Source organism: Mandrillus leucophaeus, unplaced genomic scaffold (assembly GCF_000951045.1).
Source record: "Mandrillus leucophaeus isolate KB7577 unplaced genomic scaffold, Mleu.le_1.0 Scaffold389, whole genome shotgun sequence".
In the NCBI taxonomy this organism is placed as follows: domain Eukaryota; kingdom Metazoa; phylum Chordata; class Mammalia; order Primates; family Cercopithecidae; genus Mandrillus; species Mandrillus leucophaeus.
The window spans coordinates 3,496,404-3,509,514 of NW_012104131.1; the positions used below are offsets into that span (position 1 = coordinate 3,496,404).

Here is a 13,111-nt window from a genome sequence, read left to right on the forward strand (position 1 = left end):
TTCTGGTATTTTGAATGGAACTTTAATAAATGCAAAATTTTATAACGCCCCACACTAGCTATTTGTAAAATATTGACTTGTGTGAGTTTTTCAATGATATATTTCATTATACAGAATCAAAAATTGCATTTATTATTATCACTAACAATCTCATCAGGAAAGTCCTTAAGTATTGGGAAGCTTTTACGTTTGCAGTGGAGGATAAAAGCTTCCACAAATTCTAATTTTCACTTGAAATCTCAAATTTTATCGACAACAAATACTGTCAGTTCTTTTCCTTAAAGTGACAGGCTCACTTCATTAATTCTTGACGAAATGTCCACCAAATATCCACATATCCAAATCTGAACAACCATATTTTTTCCTGTCAATCTTTTTTTTAAGTAAAACTTATTTCCCTTAAAAAAGCAGCTAGTTTAGCTTTCAACTCAATCTCAAGAGAACATTTCCTAGCGACAATCATCACACTCCACTTTATGCATACTTCCCATTTTATCAAACAGAATATTGAAAAGATATGTACTCAGGATGGAGAGTTAATAAAAATAAATAATTTTCAATGTTTCACCAAAGACATTCTTAAGTGAAATTGACTGACTTCTATTTTCTTTCTTTTTTTTTTTTTGGAGATGGAGTTTCACTCTTGGTGCCCAGGCTGAAGTGCAATGGCGTGATCTCAGCTCACTGCCACCTCTTCCTCCCAGGTTCAAGTGATTCTCCTGCCTCAGTCTACCAAGTAGCTGGGACTACAGGCACCTGCCACCACGCCCAGCTAATTTTTTGTATTTTTAGTAGAGACGGGGTTTCGCCATTTTGGCCAGGCTGGTCTTGAACTCCTGACCTCAGGTGATCCACCAGCCTCAGCCTCTCAAAGTGCTGGGATTACAGGCCTGAGCCACCACGACCGGCCTGACTTCTATTTTCTTACCATGAGTGAGTGGCATATAGAATACAATGACGGCAAGTACAGAGTTCATTACCACTACCACTACCCTGATTTGTGCTAAGGGGCCAGCTGTTATACCCCCATTGTTTTTTTGTTAAATACTAACTTTATTGAGTTATAATCTACATACCACAAAATTGACATTTATAAAGTGTACAGTTCAGTGGTTTTTAGTATATCCACAAAGTGTGCATTCATCCTCACTATCAAATTCTAGAAAAATTCATCCCTCCAAAAGAAGTTCTATGTCCACTAGCAGTCACTCCCTATTCCCCTTTTCGTGCAGGCTCTGGAAACCACTGTTCGTGTTTCTCTATGGATTCACCTATTCTGGTTTTATAAAAATGGAATCATAGGATATGTGGTCTTTTGCGTCTGGCTTCTTTCACTTATAATATTTTCAGGGTTTATTCATATTATTGCCAAATAATATTTTTACTAAATAATTCTTACTGATAAATATTATGTAGATATATGACATTATATAGATAATATGACATTTTGTTCACACATTCATCAGTTGTTGAACATTTGTGTTTTTTCCACTTTTTGGCTTCTATAAATCATGTCAATACAAACTTTCATGTACAAGATTTTTGGGGACATGTTTTTATTTTTCTTAGGTGTAGAATAAAGACTGGACTGGAATTGCTGGGTCATAACATAACTCTCTTTTAATCTTTTGAGGAACTGCCAGACTGTTTTCCAAAGTGATTGCACAATTTTACACTACTACCAGCAGTGTATGAAACGTGCAATTTCTTTATAATTCTTCTCATTATCTGTCTTTTTTATTTATTTTTATTTTTTATTTTTTTAACAACTGGTAATCAATTTATTAAAATAATTGACTTAAGCATCTGCAATGGTGACTTCCACCTCAACTCCTAGCTCAATAGTGATGGAAGTAATCTGCTTAACAATCTCAGAAGGACTGTGCAAGTCAATGAGTCGCTTGTGGATTCTCATCTGGAAACGATCCCACGTCGTAGAACCTTCACCACAAGGAGTTTTTCTTGTAGTGATTCTCAAAGTCTTGGTAGGCATTCGAACTGGTCCTTTCACTTTCAGGTTCTTTTCCTTTGCGCCTCTGATCAAGCCAGCACACACCTTTTCCAGGGATTTGATTAGAAATCGGTGAATTGCCACCTCCGCCTCCACGGGTGTTTTTCCGGTATCCTTAAAAGCCATGGCTGCTGCGCGGCTTCCTGACCGACTTGTTCCTCGGCGAGAGCGAATAGGGGTGAGTCAGGAGCAGGAGCCTGCGAACCGCAGATCCGCAGGTCCTATGACCGCGTCTTCCTCAGAAAAGTATCTGTCTATTTTATTACAGCCATTTTAGCATGTGTCAAGTGGTATCTCACTGCAGTTTTGATTTGCATTTCTCTAATGACTAATTATGAGGGGCATTTTTTATGTGACTTGTGGACATTTTTATATTTTCTTGGAAAAATGTCTACTAGCATTCTTTCCTCGATTTTTAATTGGGTTGTCTTTTTATTATTGAGTTGTAAGAGTTCTTTATATACTTGGAGTACTACATTCTTAACAGATACATGATTTGCAAATATTTTCTTCCATTCTGTGAGATGTTATTACACTTTCATGATGACATAATTGAAGCATAAAAGTTTCTAATTTTGATGCAGTCCAGTTCATCTATTTTCACTTTTGTCACTTATGCTTTTTTTTTGTCCTATCTGAGAAGCTATTGCTCAATCCGAGGCTGGAAGGATTTATTCTTATGATTTCTTCTTGGAGTCTTATATTTTTAACTTTTACATTTAGGTCTTTCATCTATTTTGGGTTTATTTTTATGTATGATGTGAGGGAAGTATCCAGCTCTTTTGCATGTGGATATTCAGTTTTCCCAACACCGTTTGTTGAATAGACTGTTCTTTCCTCATTGAATTGTTTTGGCACCCTTATCTAAAATTAAGAGACCATAAATATTTCTTTATAGACTCTCAATTTTATTGCATTGCTCTATATCTATGCTCTGCCAGTACCACACTGTAATGTTTACTATAGATTTGTAGTAAGTACTGAAATTAGGAATTGTGAGTGCCTCAACTATGTTTTTCCTCTTCAAGATTATTTTAGCTATTCAGGGTCACATGCAATTCTATATGAATTTTAGGATTGGTTGCGTCAGTTTATGCTTAGAAAAAAGCAGCTGAAGTTTTGGTAGAAATTGCATCGACTCTGCAGGACAATTTGGAAAATACTACTATCTCTTCAATATTAAGCTTCCTGATCCATGAACATGGGATGTCCCTCCATTTATTTAGTTCTTTTTTTCTTAACACTGTCTTACTATTTTCAGTGTATGTCTTACACCTCTTTTATTAAATTTATTCCTTAGTATTTTATTCTCCTTGACCCTATTATAAATCAAATTGGTTTTTAAATATCATTTATAGAGTATTCATTACTAGTATATAGAAATAAAATTGAATTTTTGTATATTGATATTCTACCCTGCAACCTTGCTTAGCTTGCTTACCAGCTCTAATAGATTTTTGGGGATTCCTTAGCATTTCCTATATACAAGATCAGGTCATTTGAAAATAGTTTTACTTCTTCCTGTCCAATCTGGACTCCTTTTGTTTCTCTTTCTTGCCTAATTGCCCTGACTAGTACCTCCTGTACAATGTGGAATAGAAATGATGAAAACAAACGTTTTGTTTTATTTTAGGGGAAAAACACTCAGTTTCTCAACATTAAGTATGATGTTAGCTCTCCTCACACTGTTTCTAGTGCAAATACCAACATGATTAAAGGGGCACATATCTTTGTATTATTACAAAACTAACTTTCACCTCATAGAATGCCTGACAAGTATCTTGTAGCTCCACATAGATTTATATACCTCACTTTGACAATCTCTGATTTAAGACATTGGGATGGAACTTAAAATTTTTCTTTGTATCCTGCATCCAGTCATGACCTACAAGTTTTCAGAACACATAGAGGTGACCTGTCTTATACTACACTCCATCTGGCACTACAAGTATTTAATTTCCCCAACTCCAATAATTTTACCTACATCTATGACCTTTATTCTTACAGATATTTCCTGGATTTTTGGCATTGTCTTAATCTGCAATATTCCTAAAATCTTAATCACTTGCCTATTCTCAGAACATAACTTTTTATTCTTCCATCCTCCTTACTCTCTCATTCTCAAGATTCCTGATCTTCAGCCTCATAGTAACCTCCAATTCAATATTTGTCCAATTTCACCCAGACTGCCAGTATCTTCTTTGCCTCTGTTCTAAACATAGTCAGTACCCCACTGTTGATACCTTCAACAAATCTCTACAGCAGCCTTAGCACCCTTGCTTTCCTTCTGCACTAATCCTATTGTACGTGAGTTCAGGTTTGTTCCAGCAATCCATCATATCCATGGCTAACCCCAGGCTTTTTTGGTTCGGGGTGGCAGGAAGGTGAAAAATGAATGCCTAGGGTTGACATCTCCAGATCTGCAGGTTCTGAGTTGGTTCTTTTATTTAACCAGGTACTTTCTGTCATTTCCTTTCACCATTTTTAAGTTGCCTATCCAACTTCTACCTTCTTTTCTTTTAGCAAATGATTTTAATTCTCATTTTACTGAAAGTTTGTAGTGACGTAACTTCCCAATTTGTTGCCATACCACTCTCCCCTTTCTTTTTTTGCTTCAGGTGAGCCTTCTCTCTTCCAGTCAATTCTATAACTGTGCTCTTAATATCAATCTCTTGTAATTTTCTCTCAGAACTTGGTTACTTTTGCATTCGGTATTTATGGTTTAAAAAAAAGTACGTAAGTGTAGAAAACTATCACTACCACATAGTAAAACATATAATAAAGCTTTAGTAATTAAAAGAATATGGTATTTATGTATAAATATGTAAACAAACTAAAGAAAAATAATGAGAAGTAAATATGCAGAACAAAATTTACATATAGGAATTGAAATTTATGATAAAGATGATTATTTAAACCAGTAGGAGAAATAATAAATTATTCAATAAATTGTACTGAAATAGCTACCTGATATTTTACCTATACTTTAAAACACAGAAGCCATATAATAAAAGATTAATAGATTATATTACCCTAAAAAATCAACTTTGGCATGGCAAAATTTTTTTAAATGAATTTTTAAAACATTATAAAAGCTAAATGGCAAATGGGGAAATATTTACATCACATGGATATGATATTTTAATTTGTGTTTTCCTAGTAGCAAATAATATTGAAGATGTTTTCATGTCTACTTTTCCATCCACATTTCCTTTGGTTAAAAAAAAGTCTGCTCAAATTTTTTGCCATTTTTTTGGGTGAAGATGAGAATGATACTTGTTTTCTTATCATTTAGGTGTGTTATTCATATTTTCTAGATTCAAATTCTTTACCTAATATATATTTGCAAAGATTGTTTACCAGTCTGTGTGTCTTTTCACTTTCCAAAGTGTCTTCTGAAACATAAAAACTATTAATTTTGAAGTTTAATTACTATTTCTAATTTTATACTTCATACTTTGTTATAGTTAAGACATACTTGCCAAGCATTTACACTAAGATTTATTCTCATGAGTTATTCTAGAAACCTGTAGTTTTAGCTCTTAAATTTTATTCTCTGATCCATTTGAGTTAATTTTTATAAACGGTGTGAAGTAAAGGTCAAGGTACATATTTTTTAAATAGGACTATCCAATGATCCTAGCATAATTTGTAAGACGTTTATTTTCCCCATTGAATTGCCTTGGCATATTTATTATAAAACAATTGAATGTACATATGTGGATCTGTGGCTGTACTCTCTTTTGACTACCAATCTATCTTTACATCAATACTACATTCTTTTGATTGATGTAGCTTTACAATAAGCTTTGAAATCAGTCAGTGTTTGATTCCCAACTTTGTTCTTTTTCAAAGATGTTTTGTCTATTTTACATCCTTTTATGTTTATATGTGTGTCTTCTAAAATTTCTTTCTCTTTGGATAGATACCCAGTAGTAGGATTGCTGGTTCAAATGATAGTTCTATTTTTAGTTCTTCAAAAAATCTCCATACTGTTTTCCGTAGGGGTTGTACTAATTTACATTCCCACCAGCAGTGTGTAAGTGTTCTCTTTTCTCCACATTCTCGCCAACATCTGTTATTTTTGTCTTTTTAGTAATAGCCATTCTGATTTGAGTAAGATGATAACTCATTGTGGTTTTGATTTGCATTTCTCTGACAATTAGTGCTGTTGAATTTTTTTTCATCACTGATTGGCCATTTGTATATTTTCTTTTGAAAAATATCTGTTCATGTCCTTTAGTCATTTTTTAATAGGATTATTTGTTTCTTGTTGTAGAGTTGAGTTCCTTGCATATTCTGAATATGAGTTCCCTAATAGATGAATAGTTTGCAAATATGTTCTTCCATTCAACAGGTTGCCTCTTCGCACTGTTGATTGTTTCTTTTGCTGTGTAGAAACTTTTAAGTGTAAATCTCATTTATCTATTTTTGTTTTTGTTGCCTCTGCTTTTGAGGTCTTAGTCATAAATTCTTTGCCTAGACTATTGTCCAGAAGAGTTTCCTTGAGTTTCCTTCTCAAATTTTTATAGTTTCTATATAGTTTATAGTGTTTGATCAATCCACCTTGAATTAATTTTTGTTTATGGTGGGAGACAGAGGTTCAGATTTATTCTTCCGCATATGGCTCTCCAATTTTCCCAGTACTATGTATTGAAAAGGGTGTTCGTTTCCCAATGTATGTTCTTGTTGGCTTTGTCAAATATCAGTTGTCTGTAAATATGTAGCTTTATTTCTGGGTTACCTGTTCTGTTCTATTCTGTTCCATTGATCTATATGTCTGTTTTAATACTCTTATAATGCTGTTTTGGTTATAATGGCCTTGTAATATAATTTTCAGTCAGGTAATGTGACACTTCCAGCTCCTTCCCCCCTCAGGATTGCTTTGGATATTTGGGCTCCTTTTTGGTTCCATGTGAATTTTAGCATTTTTTTTCCTAATTCTGTGAAAAATAACAGTATTTTAAAAGGGATTGCATTGAATCTACTCATTGCTTTGAACTGTATGGTCATTTTAATTTTTTTGTTCCAATACAGGAGCATGAAAGATTTTTCTACTCATTGATATCATCTTCAATTTCTCTCATCAATGTGTGGTAGTTTTCTTTGGAGAGATCTTTCACCTCCATGGTTAAATGTATTCTGCATTTTTTGTTTTTTTTCTGTTTTTTTTTTGGGGGGGGGGATGGAGTCTCGCTTTGTTGCTCAGGCTGGAGTGCAGTGGCGCGATCTCAGCTCACTGTAAGCTCCGCCTCCTGGGTTCACGCCATTCTCCTGCCTCAGCCTCCCGAGTAGCTGGAACTACAGGCGCCTGCCACCATGCCCGGCTAATTTTTTGTATTTTTAGTAAAGACGGGGTTTCACCATATTAGCCAGGATGGTCTCGATCTCCTGACCTCGTGATCCACCCGCCTGGGCCTCCCAAAGTGCTGGGATTACAGGCATGAACCACCGCGCCCGGCCTGTATTCTGCATTTTTTTATTTTTATTTTTTCCGTAGCTATGGTAAATGGAATTGCTTTTTTGATGCCTTTCTCAGCTAAATCATTATTTGGTTATAGAAATAGTACTGATTTTTTAACTTTGATTTTGTATCCTGAAACTTTACTGAATTAATTTGTTAAATCTAAGAGTTTTTTGGTGGAGTCTTTAGGTTTTTGTAGATATAAAATCATGTAATCAGCAAATGGAGAAATTTGACTTCCTCTTTTCCAATTTGGATGTCTTTTATTTCTTTCCCTTGCCTGATTGACTTGGCTATGACTTCCATTGCTGTATTGAATAAGCATGGTGAAAGTGAGGATTCTTGTGTTCCAGTTCTTGGAGGAAATGCTTTTGACTTTTCCACATTAAGTGTGATGTTAGGTGTGGGTTTGTTATATATAGCCTTTATTATTTTGAGGTATATTTCCTCTACGCCTAGTTTGTTGAGGGTTTTTATCATGAATGGTTGTCAAACATTATCAAATGCTTTTTCTGCATCTATTGACATAATAATCTGGTTTTGTCCTTGATTCTGTTTATGTAGTAATATATAATATTTATTGATTTGTGTATGTGGAACCATCTTTGCATCCCTGAAATAAAACCCATTTGTTCATAGTGTGTTATCTTTTTAATGTGCTGTTAGATTTGATTTGTTTTGCATTTATGTCCATCAGGGATATTGGACTATTGTTTTTTTTTTTTTTTATTGTGGTGTCTTTGTCTGGTTTAGTATTACGATGATACTGGCCTTGTAGGATGAATTAGGGAAAATTCCTTAATGTGATTTTTTTGCAATAGTTTCAGGAGAATTCGTATTAGTTCTTCTTTATACTTTTGGTAGAATTCAACTGTGAAATCTATCTGGTCCTGGAATTTTCTTTATTAGACGATTATTACTGAATCAATCATGCTATTGTTATTGGTCTGTTCAGGTTTTCTATGTGTTCCTGGTTTAATCTTGGGAGACTGCAAGTTTTGAATTTATCCATTCCCTCTAGGTTTTCTGTTTTGGGGTATATAGTTCTGTTCATCAGAGTCTCTGATGATCTTTTGTATTTCATTGATATCAGTTGTAACGTACACTTTTGGTATCTAAGTTGTTTATTTTTATTTTCTTTTTTTATTAGTCTAGTGAGTGGTTTATCAATTTTATCTTTTTGAAGAAACAATTTCTTCATATCACTGATCCCTTGTATTGTTTTTTAGTCTCTACTTACAATACGAGATCCCTTGTATTATTATTTAGTTCTACTCTGATCTTTGTTATTTCTTTTCATCTGCGAATGTGGGGTTTGGTTTGTTCTTGCTTTTCAAGTTCCTTAATATACATTGTTAGATTGCTAATTTGTAATCTTTCTACTTTCTAGATATAGGCATTTAATGCTATAAAATTCCATTATCACTGCCTTTGCTGTTTCCTAGAGGTTTTCTTAAGTTGTGTTTCCATTTTCTTTTGTTTCAAAAAATTTATTTCACTTTGATTTCTTTATTGAGCCAGTGACCATTCAGGAGCATGTTTTTTAATTTTCATGTATTTGTATGGTGTTCAAAGTTCCTCTAGAAATGAAATTTCTAATTGTGTTCCACTGTGGTCTAAGGAGATAATATGATTTCATTTTTTGAAAACTTTGTTGACACTTGTTTTGTGGCCTAACATATGATCTGTAGCAGTGCCATTGTATTATTATTCGCTTTTTCCTTCATGTGACTGCTGTACCAGTAAGTTTTGTACTTTCGGGTGTTTTCATGATAGTAAATATCATCCTTTTGCTTCCAAGTTTAGAACTTCTTTGGGCATTTCTTGGAGAGCTAGTCAAATGTAGATGAATGTTTTAGCATTTGCTTGCCTGGAAAAGACTATTTCTCCTTTGTTTATGAAGGTTAATCTTGCTCTATGTAGTATTCTTGGCTACCAGGGTTTTTTTTTTTTTTTTCTTTCAGCACTTTGACTGTATCATTCCATTCTCGTCTGGCCTACAGAGTTTCTGCCGTGAAGTCTGCTATTAGTCTGATGGGTTTTATTTTATAGTGACTAGGTATTTTTCTCTTGCTGTTTTTAAAATTCACTCTTCACTTTGACTTTAGACAGCTTGATTATAACATGCAATGGTGAAGACCTTTTTGCATTGTATTTGTTTGGAAATCATTAAGCCTCCTGTATCTGGATGTCTAAATCTCTGCTAGGCTTGAGTATTTTTCAACTATTATTTTGTTAAATAGGTTTTCTAAACCTTTTGATCACTCTGCTTTCAAAGTTACCAATAATTTAACTGTTTAATTGCTTTATGGTGTCCCAAACTTCCCAAAGACTTTGTTCATTATTTTTAGTCTTTTTTCTTTATGTGTGTCTGATGGGTCATTTCAAAAGACCCATTTTCAAGTTAATTCTTCTGCTTGATCTAGCATATTGTTGAAGCTTTTGAATGTATTTGATGCTTTTAAAGTGAATTATTCACTTGCAGAATTTCTTTTTTTAATATCAGTCTCCTTGGTAAGTTTTTTCATATCCTGAATTATTTCTGAGATATTTGTGTTGGTTTTTATACTTCTCTTACATTTCACTGAGCTTCAAAATCAATATTTTGAATTGAATTCTTTATCTGGGATTTCAAGAATTTCTTTTTGGTTAAGGTTTATTGCTAGAGAATTATTATGCTTTTGGGTATGTCATATTCCCTTGTTTTTTCAGGTTTCCTGTGTTTTTATGTTGATACCTGGGCATCTGATGTAACAGTTGCTTGTTCCTATTTTTGAGCTTACTTTCATTGCAAAGGAGATGTTTTGCTGAAGGTATGTCTGTGATGGTGGCTGGGGAGGGCCCTTTGGCTTTGCTTGTGGATACATACAGTACTAAAAGCTCTCTATGATTTCTTTGGCTATAAATAGTATTAGCAGTGTCTGTGGCTTTTTTGGTGTGTTAGGGTATGGTTTTTATAGGAGGCTTTGTTGAGTTGTGCTTGGGACTAGAATGCCAGTTGGGCCTATCTTCAGGCTTCAGTGGCAGTGATGATGGAGTAGGCATATCTATCCTTGTGCCCTGGGGTGGGACTTGTATTGGCAGTTGCAGGCAGGCCAATTCTTGGATTTCTGGGAGGTTTACTCAGATGCTGGTTGTGATAGTGATAGACCAGGTAAGTGGGCTCTTGAGTTTCCGGGTGGCCAGTTTGTCATGGATGATAGTGGAAACAGTGGTGAGATGCTCTTCTGGGTCCCAAGTGCTGTGCAGTTGTGTTGGCAGGGTTGTGATGGGCTGTGAAGGCCAGCCTCCAAGCCAACTGGTGGCAATTACGGGAGGTGTCCACTGAGGTGGTGGCAAAAGGGTGTTTAGGTCCAACCTCTATCCCTTGAGAGGAGTGCTCAGGTGCCCAGGTGGTGAGTGGTGTTGTGCAATATACAAGACTCCAGACTATATTTCTTAGTGGGAGGAGGGCAAAACTGGGCAAAGCCACACTGGGCAGACTTACTCTGAGGCTTCCCAATGGCAAGTACATGCACCAGCCATGATAGGCAGGGGCAAGGTGACCATCACGCTCCTCATGGAATGTTCATGTAAGGGGCAGAAGCTGCCTTGCCCATCCTGTCATGGGGAGTGTTAGGTTAGTCACAGAGGCCACAACCTTGGCTGACAGGTGGGAGACACACATTCCTCTCACACCCCATCCCTACTGGGGCTCGCTCCCCTGTCCTGGCTGTTGCAGCAGACCCAGCTGGCTCATCAAATCTGGTACTCCATGTCTAGCCTATAACTCACCTCTGGGCTGTAGGAGCACCCACCCAGCTCGGACCAAGTCTCCATGGCAACTCGCATCCCACTCAAGTCCCAGTGACACTGCCTGCTTTCCAGCATTGGCAGTCATGACATCTTGCTGTAACCACTTAGGTTTCAGAAAGGTTGCAGGTCACAGAGCAAGCTCCCTCCCTGGAGCAGTTCCTTCTGAGCCTCTCAGCTCCCTAATATTGTATGATTCCCCAGGTGGAAACATAGACCACAAAAATACTCTCACTCACCCTCTCCTTGCACTGGGGAGTTACTTCTAGCTCCCTGCTGGTCCCAGCCAAGCAGCTGCCTCTTTTCCCTCTCTTTCCTAGTTTTTGATGTTTCCTGTCACTTTTCCGTTGAACACTCATGTTCTCTCTTGAAAAAAGAATTCAAAGTACGATTGTCTTCACACTATTTTGGTTTTCTTAAGTGGATGAAGTGTGCATAAAATGCTTCCAGTCAGCCATTTTGAAAAATAAATTTTGAAAAAAAAAAAAGTATTTTACTTTTTAAAATAAATGATCTAAATCAGAAAGTATGTAATTAAACCTCTCAGTTTGCATTTAACCCTGAGCTTTTCTGGTAGTAAATACTAAGCCAATGAAGAAAAGCTAGAAGAGTATCAGAATCTGAATAATTGTTTGCATTAGATTATAGACTCCTTGAGGGCAAAAATGTCATCTTTTATTGCTATGTGACCAGCACCAAACAAACAGTGCCAGAAGCACTCAATAACTGAAAGGAAAAAGGAAGCACAGATAAATGGCTGAATGAATCAGGGAGATGAAATAAAATAGGCAGACAACTTGAAATGTGGATCAGAGCATCTAGGAAAATATTATTTCAAAAATACATCTGGCAGAAGTGGCTCTTAGCTAGCCTCTATTGAAAGGACTCTGAAGTCATTATAAGCATTTTCCTAAAAATAACCAAGTTTTCCTGTCATGGAATACTGTTAGGCATTACAAAAAGATAATGGAAACTAAATACAAAATATTAAAGTAATCTTCAATAGAACTAGACTAGATGTAAAATAAAGAAGGGCTTATGCCTTAAATAACATTACAACATTCAGATAGCAATAGTGTATGCGTCCAGGAATATTGTATGTAATATTAATTTGAAGAGGAAAATACGGGCTTTAATATATGTTTTTTTAAGTTAAGAAATTTAAAAAGAGGTGTGGGAGAGAGATAGTATTACATAAGGAATCGAAGAAAGCTGATATATCATGTTAGTTACCAGATAGAGAATTCTTTAGAGCAGTGAATTTAGAAACTTTAAAGATTTTTAGGACAATGTAGAGAACTAACATATTCAGAAGACTGAATGTGTACATTCTAGAAACTACAAAAGCGAGAGCAAATAAGAACATATTTATAGTTTATCAAAATGGATTAGCAGAATAATGTATGCAGTTGAAGGGCCAGCTGTGAGAGGGCCACTCTTGGTGCAGTAGCTATATACCTCTGTTCTTGCATTGATGATACAATGAGAAAAATCACATGCAAATTAGGAAAATAACCATGAGAGGTAGAAAAAGATGTATTCTAGTTATAGTTACTTCTCCCTTGAAGGAAGATCTAGAAAGAAGTTAGGGAGGGGCTCATATATAGTGCTCAAAGGATAAAATGATAGTGATGGTCTTAGATCACAGATAAAAGAGACTGTACTTAGTATGTATGATCATGTATTTCTCAAGTACCGCAGGCCTGTGGCATATCCACTGACTAGGCTGTTTCAGTGTATATAATGGATTAAATGTATTTGGCTCTTGCATTGCTTCAACTTTCCTGTATGGAATGGAAGCAGACCCAAGAGGAAACAGCTATTTATGTCAACAGTTAACACAT

At 35.6% G+C, this 13,111-nt stretch overlaps 1 pseudogene across 1 annotated transcript; it reads right to left on the reverse strand.

Annotated features, from left to right (window-relative positions):
* Positions 1-1,775: 1,775 nt before the first annotated feature.
* LOC105547411 lies at positions 1,776-2,191 on the reverse strand (annotated as a pseudogene). Its single transcript, XR_001007222.1, has one exon. The product of XR_001007222.1 is annotated as a 40S ribosomal protein S20 pseudogene (transcript).
* Positions 2,192-13,111: the final 10,920 nt, after the last annotated feature.